The 26368-nt window shown below is 34.1% G+C and overlaps 2 protein-coding genes and 1 long non-coding RNA gene across 3 annotated transcripts in view; 2 read left to right on the top strand and 1 right to left on the bottom strand.

The window, feature by feature from the left end:
• The window catches only part of LOC134673531 (uncharacterized), a 461710-nt gene that overhangs the window by 12828 nt on the left and 422514 nt on the right, over positions 1-26368 (top strand). The gene's annotated exons all lie outside the window — the stretch shown is intronic.
• Positions 1-26368, top strand: part of LOC134673527 (F-box only protein 11) — a 338938-nt gene that overhangs the window by 185719 nt on the left and 126851 nt on the right. The window lies entirely within an intron of this gene.
• The window catches only part of LOC134673532 (uncharacterized), a 207594-nt gene continuing 195297 nt past the window's right edge, over positions 14072-26368 (bottom strand). Inside the window, exon 2 of the long non-coding RNA XR_010099495.1 lies at positions 14072-14187. This is a non-coding gene — a long non-coding RNA (uncharacterized LOC134673532). The remainder of the gene's footprint in view (positions 14188-26368) is intronic.

Raw genomic sequence — 26368 nt, 5'->3', positions numbered from 1 at the left:
CACTACGGAGCGTAAGCGATTGACATCATGGCTACGCGGCCAGGACCAAAATTTCGCCTCCTAATCAGTCTTTTCCCAATCCGATAAAGAAAATGGGAAGGCAATATTATTTAACTTCACTAATGATAGCCAAACAAATGAAAACACAAATCTGCACTCAGCATAATGCCATGAAGGGATATTTTCGGATTAGTATGGAGTGGAGGGAATGGAGAGATCTGACATAAAAATTAAAATTATCTTAACAATTTGATTTGCGTTTTGCTGCGGCCATACATCGTGATTCGGCGAATATTCGTTATGGCATCTTTTTAAATTCCATGATAGCGAAAGAATACAAACAAGAATTCCGGCGACGACGGGATGTCCTGGACATCGTCCTTAACAACTGACCGGCTAGAGGAAGCACTAAACCGGGAGTCATGAAAATCAAGGGGAGAGGTTTTTGCCCAGTAGTGGGACGCTTAAATCGACTAGTAAAAAAAGTATACGTCCTACTCGATTCGCAAATCTTTTCTTGTCAGTTGTTACGAGCAGTTAACTACAATAGCAAAGTATATATTGCCCTTTTAACCCAACCGTTTCATTGGAAGTTTCCGCTTACCTACAATTAAGAGGGCGTCGAGGAGGGTAAATTTTCAGATTCTGTCAAATTACCCCATTTCACACACAAACGCAGCTCACACACACTACCTCAATTTACTGGGACTGGTCAGTGACCCCTAATGTTTTTTTAAAGGTGCTGTTTCGAGTTTAGTGTTAACTACGGACCTTCTTCCAGGAATTTAAACTGTCAAAGCTTTCCTTTGTGAGAAGACAGAGAAAAATCACTTTTTATATATAGCTTTCCTTGTTTGTTCATGTCATGTCATAGGTATGTGACGTATTAGGTAATTAATTATTTTCGTTGTTGACTTTTATTTGTATTAAGATAGGTACAAACGGCGATGCTCTTAACTGTCCATCGGTGGACCTTATGCCTTTTGTAATAAGGTTTACGAACTGTCAGTTAACAGTGTGGTCATGGGCGATGGTATGCGGTTTGTAAACATAGTCCGAATTTACCTACTCGAAAAAAGTGGACTATATCTAAAATGATCCCCTCATTAGTTATAGGGCTTGTAATATTTTTTTACAACTAAAAACGCTTATTATATTTCACTTATAACTTAATTGATAATAAGGCTTTAAAAACCTCTAATAAAATTCAGGTACTACATATGTACTACATTTATACTTTTGTAAGTCAGTAAGTGATGCTTATCGGGAAATCAAAGAACTCATAATTACCTATATACAGGGTGATTCAGGAGACGTGAGCAGGACTAACACTGCGCATTTCGTAAATCATAAGCAACTGTTTCGTATCAGTATTAGTGAGGTTAACGTTAATTTTCAAGTCGTGTTGAAAAAAAAAGTTATTAATTTATTTACGACATGCATGGTCACCCTACAGTTAGAATACTAAACTACCGATATTCTGTGTCAAATTGAATGTCATCACGGACTGGTTACTTTTGAAAACTCGTATCTCACTCAAGTTTGACAGTTTATTTTCTTCGTAATCATAATGCTATCATTACGGTTAAAGAGGTTTTATGTTTATTAATTAGGTCTTGTAGGGTGACCATGATTGTAGAGAATTAAATTTGCCCTCGCCAAAAAGTTAAAAAATAGGAAAAAGTGTGGTTGTTTCACCTAAATACGACGGTGATCGATCAATTATCAGTTACTGAGTGTGCAGGATTAGTCCTGCTCACGTCTCATGAATCACCCTGTATAAATAATTAAATTTACTATTTCGTCTCACGTTCAATAAGGCCCGGGGCCGGGCCTTGTCACCCGCACAGACAGAGGGCCTTTTTAGCCCAAGTACAAGTTCAAGAATAACAGAGAATATAGTAAGTATAATTTAGTTTATTTACCTCAATTATACAATTTTCACACAGGTAAAATGTACATACATTTCAGCTTGTAGGTACTTATCATATAACGATCGTTTTTGTCATAAAAAAATATTTATTTATTACACTGTGCTAAACATGAGAACAATATGTTATAATCTAGTTCCTTTTTATCCTATTCAGTTCACATACATTGTTCGTGGGTAATAAGGCCTACAAAATTTCCCTTTAGGCCTTATTATCCTTTATCTGGAATTAATTACGCCTTAAATTTAAAATGGTATACAGGGTGGAAAGATAAGTCGGGCCCTAGAGGGAGCCTTAAATCCTTAAGCTGGCTCATTTTACTTAAAAGAGACATTCCTTTATTTTTAAAAAGAAACAAAACTGCATTAAAAGTAGTTTTCTTTTTTTATTCAATCTGGCTTGTCAAACGAAATCTTAAGTACTAAATATTAGATTTTATGGATATTTTGTACAACAGACGAGTGTAAGACCTAATGTTTCTTGGAGAAATGTTATCATTAACATTAACTGTATCGACTAGTAGAATAAAATTGCGAGTTTTTATTTTTTGGAATTTTTAGTCGGTTCGAGTCCCGGGCGAGGCAAGCGAGTTTTTAGAAAATCTTTGAATGCAGTTTTGTTTCTTTTTAAAAATAAGGTATAATTAAGGTAATTTCCCTCCAGGGCCCGACTTATCTTTCCACCCTGTATAGTAAATTAAGGCCTAGATTCATTTGATTGTTGGCATTTTGTTTTATAGTTTCATGTGATCCACGATGACGCGCTGCTTTGGTAAATCTAACCTTTAATAACATGGCAATACAAGTCAAGGCACGCGTTTTCGTGAATGACACGATCTATACTTTGCATTTGTAATAGGTACAAGATTGTAATATAGAGTGTTTGTTACCTAACTTACTAAAACAATCGATTCCAGGTATAAGACAATTTATTCTCAGAAGAATATACATACCTATACAAACTTCACTTTTCCGTGAATGTACTCGTAAACCTCTATCCGTTAGTATGCGATTCATTAATGGACGCACCATCGGGACACGGTTCTTTAACACGTAATGTTAATAATCAGTGAACATCTTTAATTACGCTCAAATGCTTAAGTTTCAGTACAGGTTTTCATATGAGCTGTACTTTTAATTGTTAGTACAATCGGCATCAAATAGATAGTGACGGCCAAAGTGACCAAATATAGCTATAGGATCTAAATGTGGACGAATAAGGTCAGGTGAAGCATATAAGGCCCACCTTTATTTTAACTGAAATAGTTCTATTAATAATCAGGATATTATTAACAAATCAATTCAATATAGATTTCTCATTTGTTCATGTTTCTTCACATACCAAAATAGTTATATAAATATTCCAGCGCTTTTGAAAAATACACGTTTTATAAAAAAAACCGGGCAAGTGCGAGTCGGACTCGCGCACGAAGGGTTCCGTACCATAATGCAAAAAAAAAGCAAAAAAAAAACGGTCACCCATCCAAGTACTGACCACTCCCGACGTTGCATAACTTTGGTCTAAAATCACGTTTGTTGTATGGGAGCCCCATTTAAATCTTTATTTTATTCTGTTTTTAGTATTTGTTGTTATAGCGGCAACAGAAATATATCATCTGTGAAAATTTCAACTGTCTAGCTATCACGGTTCGTGAGATACAGCCTGGTGACAGACAGACGGACGGACGGACGGACGGACAGCGAAGTCTTAGTAATAGGGTCCCTTAGTAAAAGGGTAAACGTTTGGGTACGGAACCCTAAAAACCATACCATGTTGGTTCGGAACCGGGCCTTGTTACTTGCACTGACAGTTGAACACTGACTTGAACAGAAGTTCAAGAATAACAGAAAATATTACCGGGCCTTATTAGCTTTTATCATGAATTAATTTCATCTTCAATTTAAAATGGTCTATAGTAAAATACGGCCTACATGAGTCATGGAAAAACAAATTGTATTTTATTTAGAAAGTACTTATATGTTGTTCATAATCTTCAGTAAGCTGACTTCTAAGAGTCTATCTATTATAATTAATGTAGATTGACAGTTTACTTAGCAAATTGTACTTTTATACCTTTAGGTTTTATGTCGGAAGTATTTCAGCCAATTTGATCTCAAATACTGAAACAAGCATTTGAGCGTAATTAATGATGTTTACTGATTGTTAATCTTAAATATACCTATTATGTAGGGCACTTAAATTATTTTAGCGGACCGAGCGGATATGTATGTTTGTAGACCACTTATTTATTTAAATAATTAAATTGTAATTCATTCAAAAAAAGGTTATTAAATGAGGGATATAGATACCTCACCTACCTTATTACAAAGCATTACAAAAATGTCCAAAGGCCAAAGCCACGCTGATAAGACATAAGACCTCATAAATACCTATAAATAAACGTTCACTGAAAAAACTTTAAGGCATTTTTGATAAGTAATTATTTTTCGTTACCTACTGAGTTATCGTTTTGCACCGAATATCAATGAAATAAAAGCACGTTGTTATTTGATAGATACATTTATATAAACATCGTCACATGAAACCAATATAGGTACTCGTAAACCATACCACTGCGATGGAAATATCGTTCTTTCAACTGATAATATAGCCACAAAAACACGCTGAGACTGCAGGTCGAGTCTTGGTTTCAATTTCTTGATGATATATCATTGAATTAACTTTCAAAGCACGTGATAGCTCTCAGAATAGCAACAAAACTGGTTGAAACTAAAAATTTTATTGCTGATATTATGTGAACAACATTGCTTCGTCTTCATAAATAAAATTTTAATAATTTATATTGTTTACGTTAAAATGTGAAGAAATTTGTTGATAAATTGTCTATCTAGTATATTGACATTATGTCATATATGTTTTTAAAATGACGTAATATGAATGCCAGCACAATGAAAATTTATTCCAATAAGATAAAACAAATCTTCAAACTTTTTTTAATTTTTAGTGAATTAGGAAGAAACTAATTACGCTGATTTGGTTGTGTTCGTATATATTTTAAATAATTTGTTATATTTTTAAAGTATTATGACTTATGAATAAAAACAAATCAAAATTTTAATGACTCTGGATCTCCGTGTGACATTATTCATTTACCCTATTTATTTTGAACACAGTTTTTCACTGGTATCATCATTCGTATACGGACATGAATTTCTGTCAATATATATGCCAAATTGAAAAGTCAATTTGGAAAAAGCATGTACGCGTCCGCTTCCAACGGCCCACAGCGGGCATCTGAGGAGAAGGAGAATTTGACAGATATGGCGGATGTATGGAAATTTTACGAAAGTTTACGTTTACGATTGAATTTCTCTGTAGCCTTTAAGAGGAAAAATAGGAAAAGCCTGATTCGTTGTAGTCTAGTTATCTGGCTTTCGAAATCACTCGATTTTGTAGCATGAGCATCGATTTTTTTATACAAATTTTACTAAACGCTGACACTCGTTCATCACGTTTTAGGTACAACTTTGCATGAGTGTATTTATTATATTGTAAAAGATTTCAAATTTTCAAGGGTGATTCGTTGTAAACACACTCTTTGGGATAATAATGATATTTATTATAAATTTTTTTATCAAGCGATGTGGACGCTAGCGACTAAACGGTGACTGCCTTTTTCGCTGATTTTGCACGACGCAGTCTTAAGGTGAATGGTTATGTTGCAAATAGCTATACACGATAATCCAGTTGGGTTCCTGTAGAACATAAATTCCGAGGCGGTAAAGGGAACGAACTTTCTGTGCTGTGAAATTTGCTTTACGTTTCATTGTGTTCAGCAACAAAACTTGGTAAATGCGTATTGTCCAGCCCGGCTTTTTCTGTCTCATCGTTTTATATGGTTGCGAGTGAGAGAGCGTATTTTACATGCCTGGGATGAGGTGCAGAAAGTAATAAAGTTTATAGCCAGTAATTCCTTGTGCGATGCTCAAAAGTCATAAAATTCCTTTTACACCTTGTTTTTTTTTAGTTTAGATAGGTACACTGGATAATAAATCAAATTGCTATACAGCCTATGCAGCGGAAATTGCTCAGACAGTTAACGACATGTCGTTGTGATATATGTTCTAAGAAAGAAACTTTAAAATAATTTGTGAACGAGTACAACTTACTCAAAATTTAATTAAGAAATTTAACTAATTTTTAGGGTTTTTAGGTACCCAAACCCAAAGGGGTAAAAACGGGACCCTATTACTAAGACTCCGGTGTCCGTTTGTCCGTCTGTCTGTCACCAGGCTGTATGTCATGAACCGTGATAGCTATAAGCAGTTGAAATTTTCACAGATGATGTATTTCTGTGGCCGCTATAACAATAAATAAAAACAGAATGTAAATATTTAAGTGGGGCTCCCAAACAACAAACGTGAAATTTTTGCCGTTTTTTTGCGTAATGGTACGGAAGTTACGGAACCTTTCGTGCACGAGTCGGACTCGCACTTGGCCGGTTTTATTTACTTTATTTTAATTTTAATAAATTTTAGTTCGTTGCACTTGCATCGAATTATATAAGTTAAGGTACCTGCCTATATTTCTAGAACGGGTCTATATTAATTCGCATAACGTAAAACTCCTAATTCAAATTGGCATAACATAGATTACGCATAACTTTTAAATCGCATAACATTATTTCGCATAACTGAGTACGCATAATGTTAATGCGCATAACGTATATTGTCATAACGATGACTTAGAATAAATGTAATAAGCATAACGTTACTTTGCATAATTATTAAATGATATAAATATAAAAGGAAGAAAAATTAAAATTTCGTTTGGATGGTTTTTTCCATCCTACCGTTTTATAGGTATAGGTTCTATTTACCAAGTTAGAGGTACTGACAAATAAATGTAATTTTGATTGTATATATTATTTTATTTATTTAATAGATCTGAGGAGTTAATCAGGATGTGAATATATCTATTATCGGACTGTTATAATAAAACCTATCGACACATCGAAGGCTATGGCCATCTGAACCTAACCTAACCGAGTTGGGTAAGTTGGTTTTGCCCTGATCCATTTAATACGCTCGCTTTATAAAATTATGCTAATTCATTTTATGACAGTTAAAGTTATAGTTAATAATGTTATGCATATTTAAATTATGCGTAGTCATTATTATGCGCAATAAGTGTTATGCTTTTTTATTATTATGCCTGTTCAATGTTATGAACAATTATTTTATGCCAAGCCTGTTATGCGAATTCATATTATGACAATTAATGTTAGGCGTATTAAGGGGCACCCTTCTAGAACAGTAACCTGAGCATTTATTTACATTCTTATCTACTCCTACACAAAAGCCGCAAAAATAATAATTTTAAACAATCAATATATATATGTATATATATATATTTAAATATGAATATTATTTAATAGTGTCAACTTACATAAACTATTTGATTTTATATTGTTGTTGCAAATATGAGCATATCCAATAAAACAAAGTGATCCCATAAGTGTTCCGTGACCAATGTTTCGTACGGAACACTAAAAATTAAGATAAATCAAATCAGCCATTGTAATACTAATAACATACAAGGTTGTTGAATGGTCAGATAAGCATCGTGTTGTATCATCGACCTATAGACAATGCATTTTGTGTCACGATAAAATCTGTTGACTTATCGAATCGGTTTGTTACTCGATCACGACACAGCCTGAATTTGTCGACTATCCAGTAGGGATGTACCGACTAGTCGCCGACTAGTCGGGAAAGCCGACTATCCGGCCACATTTGTAGTCGGCGATTAGTCGGCGACTAGTCGGCAAAAATGGCCGATTAGTCGGCACTTTATTATTGAAAGAAAACAGAAAAAAAAGAAATCCACAGTCAATATTTACCATATGTTTTATGTCTATTTTACTAAAATACCTATTCAGGATGCAAATGAAACTTTTGTTCAAATTATTGACCGTTTGATCGTTATTGTCTGTTGGTGGGCTAGTAGTGTTAGTTTTCCTCTACAGGTCTATCTCAACTGATTATCTTGTAATTTCATGGGCAAGTTCTATAGTAAAATAATTTTATTATTAAGTTTTTGTTTTTGTTTAATAGTGGAGCCATGGGAATCTATTAAGTTATTGCAAAATTTAGAGATTTAGACAGGGCACGTTGCTTGTAAAGACGCTGACCACGGGGGATAGGTTCTTAACAGCCGACTGCGTAGGGGAAATAGAGCGTTGCAAATACCTCCTACAAGCGGTAGTACTGACGGTCTGCTCAGGATGGCAAAATAAAAGAAAGGCAAAAATTTAACGAGGATTCTTGTGATAGGTGTTAGAACCTGTAGAGAGCACCTTTTTGCCAAGCTAATATGATGAATAGCGCAATCAAATGAGCAAAACTATTGTTTTTCACCAGAACTTATACGAAACTAATGATCTGGCCGACTAGCCGACTAGTCGGCCGACTAATCGGCCGTTCGAGCGCCGATTAGTCGGCTAGTCGGCTAGTCGGCCAAATCAATAGTCGGCACATCACTACATAGGAAGATGGATTAGCACACTAACTAGTTCAGTACGAGTAAATAATGGTATCACTGCTGCCCTTTTCCTGTTATAACATGACGACCCTGCCTATGAAGCCGATGGTCCCGGGTTTGAATCCTGGTAAGGGCATTTATTTGTATGATGATGATGATACAGATACTTGTTCCTGAGTCATGGTTGTTTTCTATATATTTAAGTATTTATATATTATATATATCGTTGTCTGAGTACCCACAACACAAGCCTTCTTGAGCTTACTGTGGGGTTTAGTCAATTTGTGTAAAAAAAATGTCCCGTAATATTTATTGTCCCATAATTTACATTTTCTTATGTACTATATTATTTGTCACTACACAAAAGTTAATTAGCTCTCAAAGCAAAAAATCTCAATCAAAATGTTCACCTTGTTACGTTTTTCTTGTAAAATTATTATGAAACTGAAAAAACTAATCATCATCATCATCATTTCAGCCTATATACGTCCCACTGCTGAGCACAGGCCTCCTCTCATGCGCGAGAGGGCTTGGGCTATAGTCCCCACGCTAGCCCAATGCGGATTGGGAAAAAACTAATATCAGCAATGAATTTTACGTCTTTGTATTATACGAAAATGATACCAATACCCTAGTAGCCATCATGACGAGAATTGTAGTCATTGGGTTATATCGAGCGCGGCGCGCTCATTCTTTTTCGTGGGTTAGGTATATTCTTGAAAATATTGAGTAAGTAAATAATTAGACCTTTATTTTATTTCAATCAATCAATTAATATTTTTATTTGTTAAACATAGGTACATAGGTGTTACAATTAATTACTTAGTATCACTATGTCTTACCAGCATTGGGTATACAAATTTATTTGCGTTGGTAAGTTTAACAATAAACTGCATGCATAAGTCTTACCTTACTCTAAACATTAAATAAATATTGCATTAAATTAAATTATTGTCTCTTTTATATTCGTCAATGGAGTAATACGCTTTGTTTGATAAGAATGTAAACAGACGTTTCTTAAATAGTTTTATGTTATCTGTATTTAAAATGTTGTTTGGTAAAATATTGAAAATTCAAGAATTTTCAAGGATGCCATTCCAAAAACACTTTTAGATAATAATGCCGTATTGAATGTGATGGTATTGCTAATCTTTCCTTGTTGACGTACACTATTAAAGGTTTGGAACTGATTTTTATTTTGCTTAACATAACATGCAATTTCGTAGATATATAGGCATGGAAGAGTCAGTACACGTAGTCTAATGAAATGTTCTTTACAAGAGTCAGTTGGCGGGATACCACATACGGCGCGAACACATTTTTTCTGACTTTTGAATACCATCTCACGATCAGAGCAATTGCCCCAAAACATAATTCCGTAACGTAATGTTGAGGTTACATAGGCATGATATGATGTTAGAACCGCTGATTGGTTTACCAACTTGTGTAAGTTATACAAAGCAAAAGAATATTTATTAAGTTTATTACAAATTATTTCTGCTTGATTTTCCCATGTCAACTTATTATCTACTCTTAATCCTAAAAAGTGTGTCACATTTGTTTCCTCTATTATATGGTCATTATAAGCTACAGTCAAATTATTCATTTTATTAGTCCGTTGTTTAAAGCTCATTATTTTAGTTTTATCAAAGTTTATTTTTAAATTATTTTCATCAAGCCATGCAATTACCGTACCTAATGTCCTATTTATGTCTGATTGATAAGTGCTTATATCTATATTTGCGTTTTCTGCCGAGAAAATGTTGTATGATATAGGTAGTCAATGCCTGAAGTGCTCAACATCTCTTTGGCCAATTGCATGGATTTAATCAACTTGTAAGTACATACTAAGGTTATACGAGTACATTTTATAATTATTTATGGTATGGTATCACAAGAGATACATGTAAAATCTGAGGTACATTTATCCACATGTGCCTGATATGACGTGAATGGACACGTAATTGAATAGAGCCGCGCGACAGCCAGGTCTATAACCGCAAACATCGAAGTTCGCAAATTACGGGCATTTTTCTCTGTCACTCTAATTACACCTTCATTGGAGTAAAAGAGAAAGATCCCCGCAAATTGCGAATTTCGGTTTTCGCGGTAGCCTCTCTGTTGAGACAACGAACGCGATTGATGCCATAATGCAGGGTCGGGGCCAGAATCAATTTTCTCTGACTCATTTTTTTGTTAGCCTGACAAAGCACTGGCACACACCACAATGAAAAATTTTGGTGTGCTTATTTTTTTGTTCGTGATTTTATTTATCAATTTGAACTATAAATTGAATGGGTTTATTAATTTAACTGTGAACATTTTATCATATTACAATTTTCCCCGTAATTTCATTTTAGGGAATCATTAAAAGGCATACAATGTTACAAATGTATTGTTTCTATTATTAATATAGGTATGAAATAAATCTATGGAATTGGATTATATCGTGTATAATGAAATTACTCCCAACGTTTCGAAGCCTTTACAGCGTTCGTGGTCAATCGTTCGTATTCGTAGTGGCGATATTATCCGTATGCATAGTTTTATTTCATGAATAACTATCGCGAGAAACGAAGACAATAATTATTATAAACATTAACTTCTAACATATCTAGGTATTTTTTTTATAATAATTTAATTACAAACAAGATACCTACAGTGTTATGTGTTATATTTTCTTGTTTTTTTTTATCATTCTCTAGTATAATTTATTTACGGAATAAAACACATTCAAGCATTTATTATAACAATCATAAGTAATACATTCTTGTTTTTTTTTATCATTCTCTAGTATAATTTATTTACGGAATAAAACACATTCAAGCATTTATTCTAACAATCATAAGTAATACATACAAAGGTTAGGTTTATGGAATAAAATGTAAACACAATAACAAAACTTACAAGTAACTACTTATTTGAACGTTTGTATGCAGTAACATTTACCGCTCTAATCGATTCGTCAGCATGAGATGAAAAAAGGCAATATTTTCTTCCTTATTTAATGGAATTCTATGAAGCGTGTAAGTTCCGTGCCTAACCCGAACCCGGGCGCTTTCTGAACACTGCCGAACGGTCCACTTCATATTTCGCTTGACTTATTCTAGTGCTTCAAGGGTTTCTAAAAAACATTTTTCATTTTCTAAAAAGCGCTTAATTGTTACAATATTTGTATTCCTTTTGTTGCCAACGAAAAGCCTAATTTTCCGCTATGAACATCACTGAGAAATAATCCAATAAGTATCTCGACAGAACATTCATGCAAAATGAGGAATCAATTTCATTATCCAGTAAATTACCAAAACACGAGAATTGGGTTGGCGAAACACAATTTCGCTGAAAATACCTCCCCCGGACCCGCGAAAGCAAAACGTTGACGAACGACGTAATTAAAGAGTTATATACTTTTTGAGAAAGGACGAGCTTCCGCCACAACCTTCCGGGCTTTTCCGAATTCATTATAATGAGCATTTTAGCGATCCAAAGCACTTATTCTGAAAGTAAGACCTTGTATAAAAGCTAAATTAATTTTTACGTGAAATATTTATTCCTAAACGAGTGTTTTTTATTAAGTACTTTGTTTTGCTATAGGTTGCCACGAAACTAGGTTGTATAATTTCTCTAGTTGGCGAAGTCGAGTCGATCTTGTTACGAGTAAGACTTTCTAATAATAGGTACCTATTAAAAGTTAATGTGTGAAGTTGTAGAAAGCATAAGATAATAAAGAGTAAGTTATTTAATGTGCGATTTTGTATAATATATTCTAGAATCTAGATAGTTTAATGAATACATCTATTCATACGTTTCTTTTTTTACTTTTAACTTAAACCGTCTTAAGATATGAATAGAATAGAATATAATATAATAGAATAGAATGTTTTTTATTCGCAAACACACAGGCAAAGCATAATATTATACTGCGCATTGCAAGTAGGTACAACAAATACAAAAACCCCTAAAAGACTCAACCATTGACAAGAAAACTTTTCCGAAAAACAAACTAATTACGCCCTCATCAACAAACATGTGCCTGGAACTTCGCTCATTACAGAAAGAAACAAAATACGTGTATTGAACATATCACGGCGGTACCTAAGTTCGTTAACTTGGGATTATCCGATTGGATCAAACGCTGCGTAAGTACGGCTTAACCTTTTGCGGAAATGACCGCAGTGAGTAGAGTACCTAAATACCTACTACTATCCCGTAGCATTCATCGATAATATTGGTTTTCGAATGGATTTTGTTTTACAGTTTTTAAGTAGATCATTAAACATTGCTTTTCAGTTAGTTAGTATTATTGTTTTTAACCATATACGGAGTTCTGGATCTGAAATAAAGATAGGTACCTAGGTATAATAATTAAATTAAATTTTATATAACACGGATACCAATTAATTGGCATTGCACAAATGGATTTAGAATGTTAATAATCTACGGCGTTCTTAATACTTGTTAAGTCTATCAAATCCTTGATAATCATTTGTCCTTATCCGTCATTTTGATATTTGTGTTTGTTAGAAAGGGACTGAATTTAACAAAGGTTTGCTGAGTATTTTGAATACGGGGAAAATTACATACAAAGTCTTATTGCTATGATTTTTTTCTGTAATAAAACGTAAGTACCTTTAAAATACCCGCAACAACTGTGTGGCTACCACCAGTTTGGCACTGACATAAACGCTCGTGAACGTAACTTACTTTCTATGCATCTCGCTCGTACTGTCATATTAGTGCGAGCGAGATGTATAGAAAGTAAATTATGTAGACGTTGACGCATATGTCAGTGTTGACACTGTCCGTGGCTCATGGTACGCGTATGCACATGCACTATAGTTCGTTTTTTTTAGCATTAGAAAGAACTTGCAAGAAGGTAAGCGATCTTGACATGTCTTTTAATTGAAAAACGCTTTATACTTAAAAATATAAAACTATTACTTATGAAACCAGAAGAATATAAATGATCGTATTAGATTCATAATTGTTACATACTTTCCGTAACTTATTTTTAAAATGTGTTTTTCAATTAAAAGACACATCAAGAATGTTTACCTAATTTCTAATGCTAAAAAAAACGAAGTATATGTTGCACACCCTAACGCGACTTAGGTGAGTGGATGTATTTAACAAGTCACTATCAATTGATTCAGTTCGCAGAATCATTCAAATTGGTTTTTCATCTGAACAAACGATTGCATGCGTGGCCAAATAATTGCCATATGGCCAATATATCTGCTTACTAGAAATGCTCTTAATCACGGTTCCGCTTTGTTTGAATAAAGTAGAATCTATGATTGTTCCTACTAAACAACCTAAAATAAATAATTAATTAGAGCTATCGTTTTGTTTTGTCCTCTTGACCGCAGCGGAACATAATTGGTCAAATTCATTATAGTTGACTACAGCGTTTGCTTATGAATATTATAGTTGACTCAGAAGCCCATAGTGAATAGTATGTGATTTCAATTTAGTATCTTCTTCCTCGCGTTATCCCGGCATTTCTCCACGGCTCATGAGAGCCTGGGGTCCGCTTGACAACTAATCCCATGATTTGACGTAGGCACTAGTTTTTACGAAAGCGACTGCCATCTGACCTTCCAACCCAGAGGGTAAACTAGGCCTTATTGGGATTAGTCTGGTTTCCTCACGATGTTTTCCTTCACCGAAAAGCGACTGGTAAATATCAAATGATATTTCGTACATAAGTTCCGAAAAACTCATTGGTACGAGCCGGGTTTGAACCCGCGACCTCCAGATTGCAAGTCGCACGCTCTCAGCGCTTCCAATGTGATTTCAATTTAGTATATGAAGCCTTAATTCAATCATTGTAGTCGACGAGTAGATAAAAAATCTATAATAATATTCTGTAGTAATATATTTGTATGTACAATTGTGAACAATGTCTTAAATTTGCAAATAGTTGCTATGTTTTCTGAAATATTATTCTCACAGCATCCGCGTTCCAGAATTTTGATTTTCATTCATGTCATTTTTAGGGTTCCGTACCCAAAGGGTAAAACGCGACCCTATTACTAAGACTTCGCTGTCCGTCCGTCCGTCCGTCCGTCCGTCTGTCACCAGGCTGTATCTCACGAACCGTGATAGCTAGATAGTTGAAATTTTCACAGATGATGTATTTCTGTTGCCGCTATAACAACAAATACTAAAAACAGAATAAAATAAAGATTTAAATGGGGCTCCCATACAACAAACGTGATTTTTGACCAAAGTTAAGCAACGTCGGGAGGGGTCAGTACTTGGATGGGTGACCGTTTTCTTTTTGCTTTTTTTTGTTTGTTTTTTTTTGCATTATCGTACGGAACCCTTCGTGCGCGAGTCCGACTCGCACTTGCCCGGTTTTTATTCTTATTGTTTAGTTTGTATTTTTTGTCCCAATAAAATCTCTTTTTTGTTTTTCATCTTGCAACAAAGGATACGAAAAAGCATAAGCATAAGTACGAAGCCTTAATTCAAGTGGTCAGTAAATATTCCTACTAAATATCGCTTGAAAATCAAAATCAGTTATGGAACGTTTGATTGAAAGAACGTGTGGTCATAAAAACTGAAACGTGTACCGTTTGGTGCTGTATTGCTATTAAGTCAAGATAGTTACATATTGGATAAAGTGATAAACTATCGAACCGAAATATCGGCTCTGAACTATGTTCCCACTGGAGGCTATTAAAAAGGACGACAAATAAAAGTAAAAATAAAAAAATATTCCAGGTACTATTTTGGCAATTGGTTCTGTTAACTAAACAGAAAGCCATACCGAATTCCCATGATAATTCCACACAAAAAATCTTTTTTGCTCTAAAAATATTTATTAGGTAGGTACCTATGTCGAAACCCAACAAATACACCGAAAGTACCGACTTTAGCTGAGTTATTAATGTTTAATTTTATTCATCATTTTTCTTAGGCTAGGGTTTTTATAATTTATAACCAATTTATTAATGTCCTTGGATATCACGGGCCTATGATCCCGGTTTTTTGATAGGCTTGCGTGGGGACACAGATCCAACACGTAGAGGCCCCTTGGAGAGCTTTTATGTCATGTAGAAAATGTCATCTTTATTAATGTTATTATTATAGTGTGCGTTACGTCTAAAACGAGTAGGCATTTCCGATGTGAGCGAGCGAAGGTCACTGTCTTATAAATGGTTTATCTCTACTTTAATCTGAGTCGGTATCAATAATCGAAAATTTATCGACCGTACGAGTAGCTTTGAAGTTTGAAGTCATTAAATGATAAGTATTTTTTATTATTAGTTTTTGCAGTTCAACACAGCGTGGAATACTAATTGCTCTCTATTGCCTGTTTTCACTTAATTGTGTTTCTTAAGAAACTAAGTTTTCGTCTAGACTGAGAAACAGTTGAATTTATTTTCACACAACAAAATTGAACAGAAGCAGGTTCTGGCTACTCAAACTTGTACTAACGTCGATGTAGAAGATGGGAAAGATGCTACAATAGGGTGGTTTAACAAACTTAAGTAGCTCAGTTTATTCTCTTCAAGCATAATATTATACCTAAACTATTTTCTTGGACATGCTCTTAAGTTTTATTCACAGACGGAGTTTTCAATTTTCCAGATGGTTTTAGTAGATTCAGAGATCAAGTTTCAACAAACATTTTATTTTTGTTGGTAAAATAACAAAGTTATTGACTGAGAACTAAACGAAATATCTTTCTTCTTCTCTGTATAATATGCGGGTTTGTATTTTATACAATAAGTTAACTGTTTCAGTTTATTTCAGTTATTGCACGACTAATAAAGTCTTGATTTGTTTATGCACCAATAAGTAAATATGGAACTTTTACCTTTCGAAAAAGCTTCCTTCTACGTAATTCACTGGTTTTTTTTTCATATCCATTCTATAGTTTCTGCCCGTTTCGAACTTTAAGATACGTCAATTAATAGATCTAGAAACGATATGGATTAGATGTGTCAGTGTCAAAAGTGACGTTTTTGTTTGAAGAAACGTCACATTTGACACTGACATTTCCAATCCATTTCGTTACTAGATCTATTAATTAACGTATCTTAAAGTTCGAATCGGCCCATTAGTTAAGTATTTCAATAAATGTTGTCGTATACCTAATTAAATTAAATTAAATTTTGTGAAAAAAACAACAAGCTAATTATGTAATAACGAAGAGTTAGACCAAGATAAGTCTGCAACGATTTTGATAGCACAGTTATCTAATTTAAACGTCACGTCAAACTTCTATGAAATATGACGTTTATAAATAACACTTGCGATGCGTGTGCTATCAAAATCGTTGCAGACTTGTCTTAGTCCAACTCTAGTACACTTTATAACTCGAATAGCACGTTGGTTTTAGAAACTTAATGATATTATTGTTGCAAACATGATGTGGGAGAATAATATTACTTTTTCCGGGTTTGCGTAGGATGAAATGAAATACAACCTCGCTATCTATAGGTATCTTTTAACGATAATTTTGTCTGAGGAAATAGAAACAGGGAAATAATTATCGAGTAAAAAGGACTCATGAGAACATCTCGTCTAATTGCTCTCCAGGTGAAAATTAATTAAATATAGAAAATCTCGTGTATTTTTCTTTTCTTTTCCTGGTTTAACGTTACAAAGTGTAGGAGGTATATAATGTAATATTTACTTAATTCAAACTGAACATATACATATATGTTTTTGTGTAACAAGTTATTTTTGGTGGCGTTTTTCCCTATCAATAGTATTTTATTGGACCGCATTGCGAAAAAACAACGCGCAATATTTTTTCCGCATTTAGCAATCTGTGTAAAACCCGTGGTGATTCAGAGTTAGGTATCCACGTCGTGACATTATTTTATCGTGATACGTTATTTTTCACCACACGAGCTGGTAAAGGCTCTCTTGATTGTTCAAAAACTGATTACTTATTACATTTTATCCACGTGTGGGGCAAAGTAATCAAATGCAAATTTTAAGTTGTTTCCATATGTTGGCCAGTGAATTGATATTTTACAGTTAGTATTTTCATCGAGGTGAACAGTTTTGTGTTTCACTCGGTGGCAATAGAAGATTGTTAACCAAGGGATGAAAGGCACTTATTTCTGCCGAGGTAGTTTGCTCGAACGCAGCAAGAGCCCCAATAGTCCGAGGCTGGAATGATGCCTTTCACCCGAGTTAAATACTCTACTTTACATTTCGAATACGTTTTTTTAAAAACATGGCTAAATATATATTTTTGTAAGTAGTATTTTTTAGGGTACTTTCATTTGACAATTTAGACAAAAGTATCGTTATTTATGGAATGGGGGGTTTATGAGAATGAAATTTGTATAACAAATGAAATTTGGGTATAAATCCAAATTGCAGAAACGTATCATATTCTGCACACCTTTCTTTCTTTCAGAGCATGAGAAATAAAAAGATTGTTTAACCCTCGTGCCTTGAAACCCTCGCAACCCTCTAGATTCAGTTTTCGAACCACTCGCTACGCTCGTGGTACCCGAGCAGTGTATCAATGTTTGCACGAGAGGTTAAACAACAACGTTGCTACCTAATTATTGTTTAGAGTAAATCTGTAAAGATTGCATGTAAGTATTATACTGCTTCTTTGTTTACTATAGTTTTTTTTTTTTAGCATTAGAAATAAGGTAAACCATCTTGATGTGTCTTTTAATTGAAAAACACATTTTAAAAATAAGTTACGGCAAATATGTAACAATTATGAATCTAATACGATCATTTATATTCTTCTGCTTTCATAAGTAATAGGTTCTGATTTTTAAAAAGCGTTTTTCAATTAAAAGACATGTCAAGATCGCTTACCTTCTTGCAAGTTTTTTCTAATGCTAAAAAAACGAACTATAGGTAAGTAATTAGCAAATTTCAATGTTAATTTACTTTTATCTAATGTTGATATTTTTCGATTTCATTAGAACACTTCCTTAACAGCGCATTTGATAAATAATACAATTAAAATTATGCTTATAGATCTGCAACAAGTTTGATGTACTTATCGACAAATTGCATGACACATGAATGGAATGTAACCGGGGCCGTCGCCAGTACGTAGGTACTTGATATCAATTATAAACACTGCAATGCACTTTGCATGTGACGTTATAATATATTCATGACTCATAGTATGACCGGCGGTAATTCAGTAATTTGAAGTACCGTAAAATGGGGTGAGTAGGGAGAAAACTCACATTCAAACCCATTTTATTTTTACACATGGTGTATAGGTATAATAAATGTTCCGGCCGTTTGTATTTTAGTTTTTTTATGATTTTGGGTAGTTCTATTTCATAACTTTACCGATAAACACAAAATCGCTCCTCACCCGGTTGGGGTGAGATGGGATTTCATACAAAGGTGATTTTGGAACATTGTTGGATCGATTTTTTTGTCTTATAAATATCACTATAGCTTCTTTGTAATACGAATACATTATTTAGGTAGCTGTAGCCTTTAAAAACCATCTCACTCCCCTGGCATCTCTTCCCTCCCCATTCATAATCCAAATCTCCACGCAATCCCTACTCACATCATTTTACGGTAAATACTTTGTTTACAGGCTTAATCGTAAATTAAAAATGTTTGTTTACATGACGGATGACTAACCTTTAGTGTGACAGACTTACAGATAGAGGTGACCTTGTCTTTGGTCTCTATAGGAATCTACCGTGTCAGTATAATGTAGGACAGGAATGCAACATTGCAGCAATGCAATTTGTCTCGGAAATTGGCAGTGACATCGCCCATTTTCCGCTGCTGCAGCGCAGAAACGCTGTTACAGTCTCAATTCCAATGCAACCATAACTGGCATCCTAAATATGTTTGTGCTCTCATAGCGTGTGCATCAGAATGGCGGATGGATGACCGCCATTCTTACGCACGCCAATGTTGTGGCGCCTATTTTATCGTATGGCATGCAGATATCAGAGTACAACTTTGAGGTTGTTAAGCCAGGTAACTAATAATACTCGTAAAGAAGTGATGAGGGCAGCGCCGGTATGTGTGCTCATACTGGAATCAGTAATGTATCGCTGCCATACATGACCCAAAATTTTTTTATTAAGCTATGAGCTGCATCACATCTGATATTTGAGTAATTCTAGGCATTTCTAGCCTGGGAGGCAAAAAGAAGCGTGCGTCTAGTCGGGGAGGGTGGGGTACAATGCAAGTGTCCTGGCTGACTGACTGATTCATCAACGCAGAGCCGAAACTACAAAAGATAGAAAGTTGAAATTTGCACTCTAGATTACATTTATAAATTGTACAAGAGATAAGAAGCAATTTTGAGAAATTCAACCCTTAGGGGTTATTTGGGTTAAAAAGGAGATGAAAGTTTGTATGGGGTAAAAAAAAAATATTATTAAAATACAAGAAAACTAATTTCAGCGTTTTTGAAAATTCATCCCCTAAGGTGGTGAAAAAGGGGTCGAAAGTTTGTATGGATATCAAAAAAAATTTCGAACGCGGGACTTGAATCTATTTATTTGGGGATATTATTAAAAGACAGGAAAATTAATTTCAGCGTTTTGTAAAATTCATCCCCTAACAGGGTTAAAAAGGGGTTGAAAGTTTGAATCCATTACAAATCCGAGTAGACGCACATTTCTTATTGCCTCCCAGGCTTGAAATGCTTAGAATTACTCAAGGAACATATGTGATGAAGCTCATAGCTTAATAAAAAAAATTTGGGTCAACTTTATAACTGCTTCCGCTATCAGTGATACTTTAAGGCGCTAATATTTTTAAACCAAAGATATGCTTGTTGCTATACAAGTTAAATCATGTCCAGTTACAACCATATACGATTGCAACTGACCGTTATGTTGCAGATGTTCTATTTCAAAATTATGAGTTTATTTTAGATTATACAATTACGTGAATGTAGCAATATTTTCCACCATTGCATGCACCAAATAAGGTGTACCGCAAAATCTGCAGTCATGATTAAATTGATTAAAATTAGCTAATATGGTACACCAAAATTTACGAATCAAACATTTATATTAATGAATACCTAGTTATAATTTAATATTTGCGGTTTGTGGTGACTATTTCGCATTAAAAGTGTGGGAATCCAGCTTTGGACATGTTCATTAGAATTAAAGAGTACAAGAGTAATTAACAGATTATGCACAAGCTTTGAATGAATTTCTAGGGATAACGAGTTACCCTAGAAATTCATTCAAAGCTTGTTAGTTACGAGTTAGTTGCGAGTTAGTTAGTATACCTATAACTACACAAATATTTTTAAGTTCCTACTCTTCTATCAATATTTACTTGTTTTCCTTTATCGTTGGGGATACGGGTACAAAACCCTTGTATGCTTAACGAAAAGAAGCGAAGTGTGTCAATATTAGTAATGTATTCTAAGGAAAATAGCTGTTGTTTTATTTATACAAGAACACTCGTTTGATGGAACAAGGGATAACTTCGCATCTATGACGAAAGCGTTCCAAGGCTAAGAGGGCGTTTATCTTAGAACCGGTTTGTTACGCCGCAGAATCATGTAAAAATACCGGTTTACTTAAAGACGAAAGCGCACCAATAGAAAAAATATGAAAATTTACTATATATGTATATTTAGATTATGTTACCGATTACCTTTAAAATGTTACCTGATGTTACCTTGTTATGACTAGTATTCGATAATATTCAAAAATCAGGAAATTATTATGTTAATATGTAATGATTGTAATAAATGGATCTGAGAAAAAGGTTACTCATCGTAAAATTAAAATTGTGTCCCTGTTCACGTTCAGTAATATTAAGTACGTAAGTTATAATACTTATATAGTACCTACGCGGAGGTGAACCATCTTATTTATATACAGTTTAACGACTGCCATGCTGACGAAGTCTTGAGTAGAGGTTACTTATGTTTATTTTATTATTTACTGTGCAACCAAGTTTAAATAAATACATTAATTAATTAATTAATTATTCTTAGTTTATAAAATGCATATATGAAATTTATGTTAGAAATATAAATTAGTTGTGACTTAAGTAACATTATTGCTTGGATACAATTTTTTATTTAGTAGGTTTTGTGGAACCTCTGTATTATGTATTCTGTTACAGTATCTTTCTTTCGCACAAGGGTATCCAAACGCTGACCAGTCGATCAATAGGAATCCACGGTTATTCATGTTCCAAATAGTTAACTTTTTCAAAATGTCTTGGAAAATATAAAACTAGTTTCTAAGTTTTCAAAACTTCTAATGACTAATGACAGGTAGGTGAATCACATAAACAATTAAACACCACTGTAGATTTTTGAATACCCTAATTTGTTTTTCTACTGCTGAGCAAAGACTTGTTTTTTGATTAATCATTCTTTTAGGTTATATTTTCCGCTATTTCATTATTGTTTGATATCTTTAATCAAACAAAATAAACAGATTACCACCAAATGAGATATTACGACATACAGCGAGTAAGCATATCCATATTCGCCGTAAGTATGTCGTAATGTTATAAAAAAAAATAACAAAAGGAAAATGGCATCATCAACGGCATTGAAAGGGAATATCAAAGACATTTGTCAGTGACTTGTCCTAAATATCATCGTGTTTTAATCTAGTAACAGTAGTAACGTGCTTGTCTCTTTTAAAAAATTGTGTCACGATAGTGTCCCACTAAGATTCTAGTATTATGGAAGCGAATATCACTGCTAGCATGGCTCTGATCTAGTCATTAGGCATTGTTTCGCATCGTGTTTCTTGCCTTCTGGGAAATACGTGATTGAGGGCTGCTCAGTTCACCGGCGAGATAGATACACTAGAATGAAAAAAAAATTACGGAGGCAAAATAGTGTTCAACTTTACGTCAAAAACATGTAGTTTAGTGAACAAATTATAGTTAAGACATGGTATTTAATATACCATTGTATTTTTTATTTAACATTTATAACATTCACATATTTGAGTTTTTCTACTTAAAATTATACACCGAGGGCCAATTAAACCCCAGCGCGCATTCCTGAGGTCATAAGGAGCAAAAAAAGGAGCATTAAATGTTATATATATGAGAGTTTGTTAAATACTGCAAAGAAAAAATTACATATTCTCTCAAACAAGATCGATGTCAGTAAATTTTACATGATATTTTAGTTTCTGCGGCCAAGAATACCTTTAATATCTGTCGGTTTAATAGACCCTTGGTGTATAGGTAATATAATATACGTTTACACGATGACAATGCTTTTAAATTTAGAAATTTAGAACCGGCTATAACTCTTGGTAACAGCCATTTGTAGTTATGTACCGTTAAAGACATTACTTTTATTATACCGTGTAACAGTAGTTAATAATAGTGTCCGTATGTTATGCATGCCGTTGCAATGCGCCAGATTTAGAACCACGTGCATGTTATTATTATATTCAATGTCACACACATCAGCATCACACGTGTAGGTAGTGCATTAATATGTAAACAACTGACGAGAGCAGCAGATCAATGAGGACTATTTTCTCAACCGCTCGGTAATTTATGTTTTTTCTTTCAAAATTGTACTGGGATTATTATGCCTATTTCTCTTCTTTAAAAAAAAAACAACAATAATAAATACAAGAGCCTACACTACACCTATTAGGTAATTGTGTGGTACAACTGCATGAGATTGTACCAATTTAAATAAAATTGTTTATCATATTTGCTCGAAATGATGATGTTTACTTAGGACTCCGGATGATAATAGTGTAGGGTCTCCCGGTTGGGAGTTTCTTTGTTTCGAATAAACGGTAGGTACCTATATTGTAATTATTTTGGCTTATATCATGTTATAAACTGAAATAAATGTCATATACTAAGAATAAGTGACCAAGGCACACATGACATTTATTTCAGTTTATAATTTATATAGTAGTGTTTCTACTTGATAAAAACAAATTAAAATATTTTCTGAAAATAATTTAATTTGTTCAAATACTTCATAGTATTATATCATGTTGTCTAATTATATGCATATTTACCTACACTAGAAGATTTATATTGCCCTAAACAGTATATTGCATGAGCAGTCATCATCAAACCAAAACACAAAAACACCCTAAACAACTAAAGAAGTTGTAAGCAATATTTCGAATATTTGAGGTATTCGAATCTCCGGTTCTCCGATTTTTGCGAAAGGCATTTCACAAGAACAGCATTTGACTTTTATTTTTAACTACAGCTTATGACTTGTCATATGGTAAAAGTTCCGTATAAAGTGGCAAGTTCACAGGAGGACTTTCAAGTGTAAGTTTTGCTATTCAAGAGAGAGTTGAAGTACACTTAAGGCCAATTTTGTCGTATCACGACCATTAGTTATACCTTATCGGAACTATGTAGGTAAAATATCAATCTTGAAAACTTTCAAATTTATAATTTTTGCCTTCATTTAACGGCATATATGTATGTAACTATAATAGTTTTTTGCTTTGTTTAACATGGTGCTGTTTCAAATTTGTGCTTTGTACGTTGGCAACATTTGTTTTGAATAGGTAAATAGACTTTGTTGGTTACATTTTAACAGGACATGTGTCACAGAATGCAAACGCGGAAAGACCCGTGCAGTGGCATTAATGTGTACTGCAGCGCTAAACGTTATCGTACCATATTTAATCCCTAATGAAAAATACGTGAATTTAAATAAATAGAATTTATTGCCATAAGCATTAGCATTTAATTAAAAACTTCTGGAAATGCTATTTCCGCAGAGCATATATCAATATCACTGATAACTATATTATGCCTAAACCAACGCCAGATTCCAACTTTAATATACGTCAAATATCCATAATATCGTACCTAGACCTTATACAATGCCTCAAGGGCCTATTTTAGATTTAAGCTAGTTATCAAATTAGTAAAGTATTTGATACAGTGGTAGTACTATTAGTTATTCTGTGGTACAGTTCCTTTAGTAGGTACCTCTGTATACATAACAATAATCTAAACAAAAAACGGTCACCCATCCAAGTACATACTGACCCCGCCCGACGTTACTTAACATCGGTCAAAAATCACGTTTGTTGTATGGGAGCCCCACTTAAATCTTTATTTTATTCTGTTTTTAGTATTTGTTGTTATAGCGGCAGCAAAAATACATCATCTGTGAAAATTTCAACTGTCTAGCTGTCACGGATCGTGAGATACAGCCTGGTGACAGACGGACGGACGGACAGCAGAGTCTTAGTAATAGGGTCCCGTTTTACCCTTTGGGTACGGAACCCTAAAAAAACGACGCACAAGTTAATTATTTGAAAACAACAATAAAATCATAATTTTCTTTCTATTTCATTTCAAATGCAAAAAACTTCGATAGCTACCTACTTGATTTTTATTCTTTTTTCAGTTCCTAATGTTCTTTATTTTGTTCCAAAGTTCTTTATAAACATTGCATTGTATCGTTAATCAGCCGTTCGCACTTCGCACACGTAGCCGTTTAAGTACCTACAAGTCTATTAAAACAGACGTTAACAACACTATTTATTGCCAAGTTTATTGCAGTCAGTTGGCTTGTAAAAGATAGCAAATACAACTTAAATGCAATTGTGAAATTCCATCTCTTTCTTGCTTGCCTTATTTTGTAGGTAGGTACTTTTTTTTGTTATTATATTATCCTTCATAGCATGTCACGGTAATTTGTCTAAAATTATGTGAAATTGAGTAATTTTCTTTTGTCAATATCGTTTCCTCCTTCGTCATGACTTTGACTAAAATTGGCCTACTTAAAGAACAGAACAAAAAGATAACGGCGCCCCTTAGAATTCTTAGAATAAGACTTTTCAAGCAAAGTGAAAGCTGTCAGGAAAAATCCTATTGCGTCTTTGAACTCATATGACACATTCATTCATTCGACTTCATAAAATTGTCAGCGAAAAGTAGAGAACAATATTACATGCTACAGTAGTCTGTTTATAGTTTATGTATATGTCGGCGGCCGATCGTAAAATCAGGCATGTCGTGAAATTCCTAGGCATATCGTGAAACGTGAAAATCTTTGACCCATTCCCTGAGACGACGGAGCCCCGCTACGCGGGGCTACTATTTCTGGACAGTTTGCCCTTCGGGCATCTGAAGCAATCTAACGCACCTATCCTACCTATATATTGTGTTAATGTGACTATCGTTAAAACATTATACAGGACATTACTATCTGCCTGATCTTACGATCGGCCGCCGACATATACACTGATAGGTAAATAACCGTCTTCAGTGGGACCAATTACTTACACGTGAAACAGAACGTTCGTTTACCGTGGCCTCACTCTGTCTGAGTGAGGCCACGTACCGTGGTCTTACCGTGGTTTACCGTGGTCTACTTACTCGTGGTGAGTAGAGGATTATGGTTTTCACTTGTAGGTACCTCTGTTTGGGTAAGATCCTATGTATCTTTTAATAAGCGAGAGGTACCTATCTATATAAGAATCAGATACTAGTACGTCATGTACAGTCAGCAAAGCGATTAGTCTACCACCCCTGCATACAAATAATATTATGTACTTATACGCTGTATAGGTCATAGCTTTATATAGTTTTGCTGAAGGTTCAGTACCACCTTAGAGACAAATCGTATGGTGCCTGCAATATAGCCATATCTTTTATTTATGGTGACTAATCTCAATCAAGGTTTAGACCTTAATTAACTTAATTTACAAAAATATAAAGAAAAGTATCCCTTTATGCCTTTTGTGCCCGTGTTGCCGTATTGCTGGGACCATACGAAATGTGTTTGTGAAAAAGTTACTTTATTACAGGAACCGGGCGTTTTTTGTATTTTCACAGCTCTTTGAGCATCACTCACCTGTGTTATTAGGTTTTCTATTGAGTTAGAAATAAAGATAATGTGACTCCCGAGTACAGAAAAATGTATTTGTATTCGGTCCGAAATCACACGTACATTTTTCTCTGATTAATGATTGATAGGTAATCATAATAAACTGGGTGAGAAT

Source organism: Cydia fagiglandana, chromosome 18 (assembly GCF_963556715.1).
Source record: "Cydia fagiglandana chromosome 18, ilCydFagi1.1, whole genome shotgun sequence".
NCBI classification, from domain to species: domain Eukaryota; kingdom Metazoa; phylum Arthropoda; class Insecta; order Lepidoptera; family Tortricidae; genus Cydia; species Cydia fagiglandana.
The sequence above is the reverse complement of the archived record's forward strand: the minus strand, read 5'-3'. Positions and strand labels throughout refer to the sequence as shown.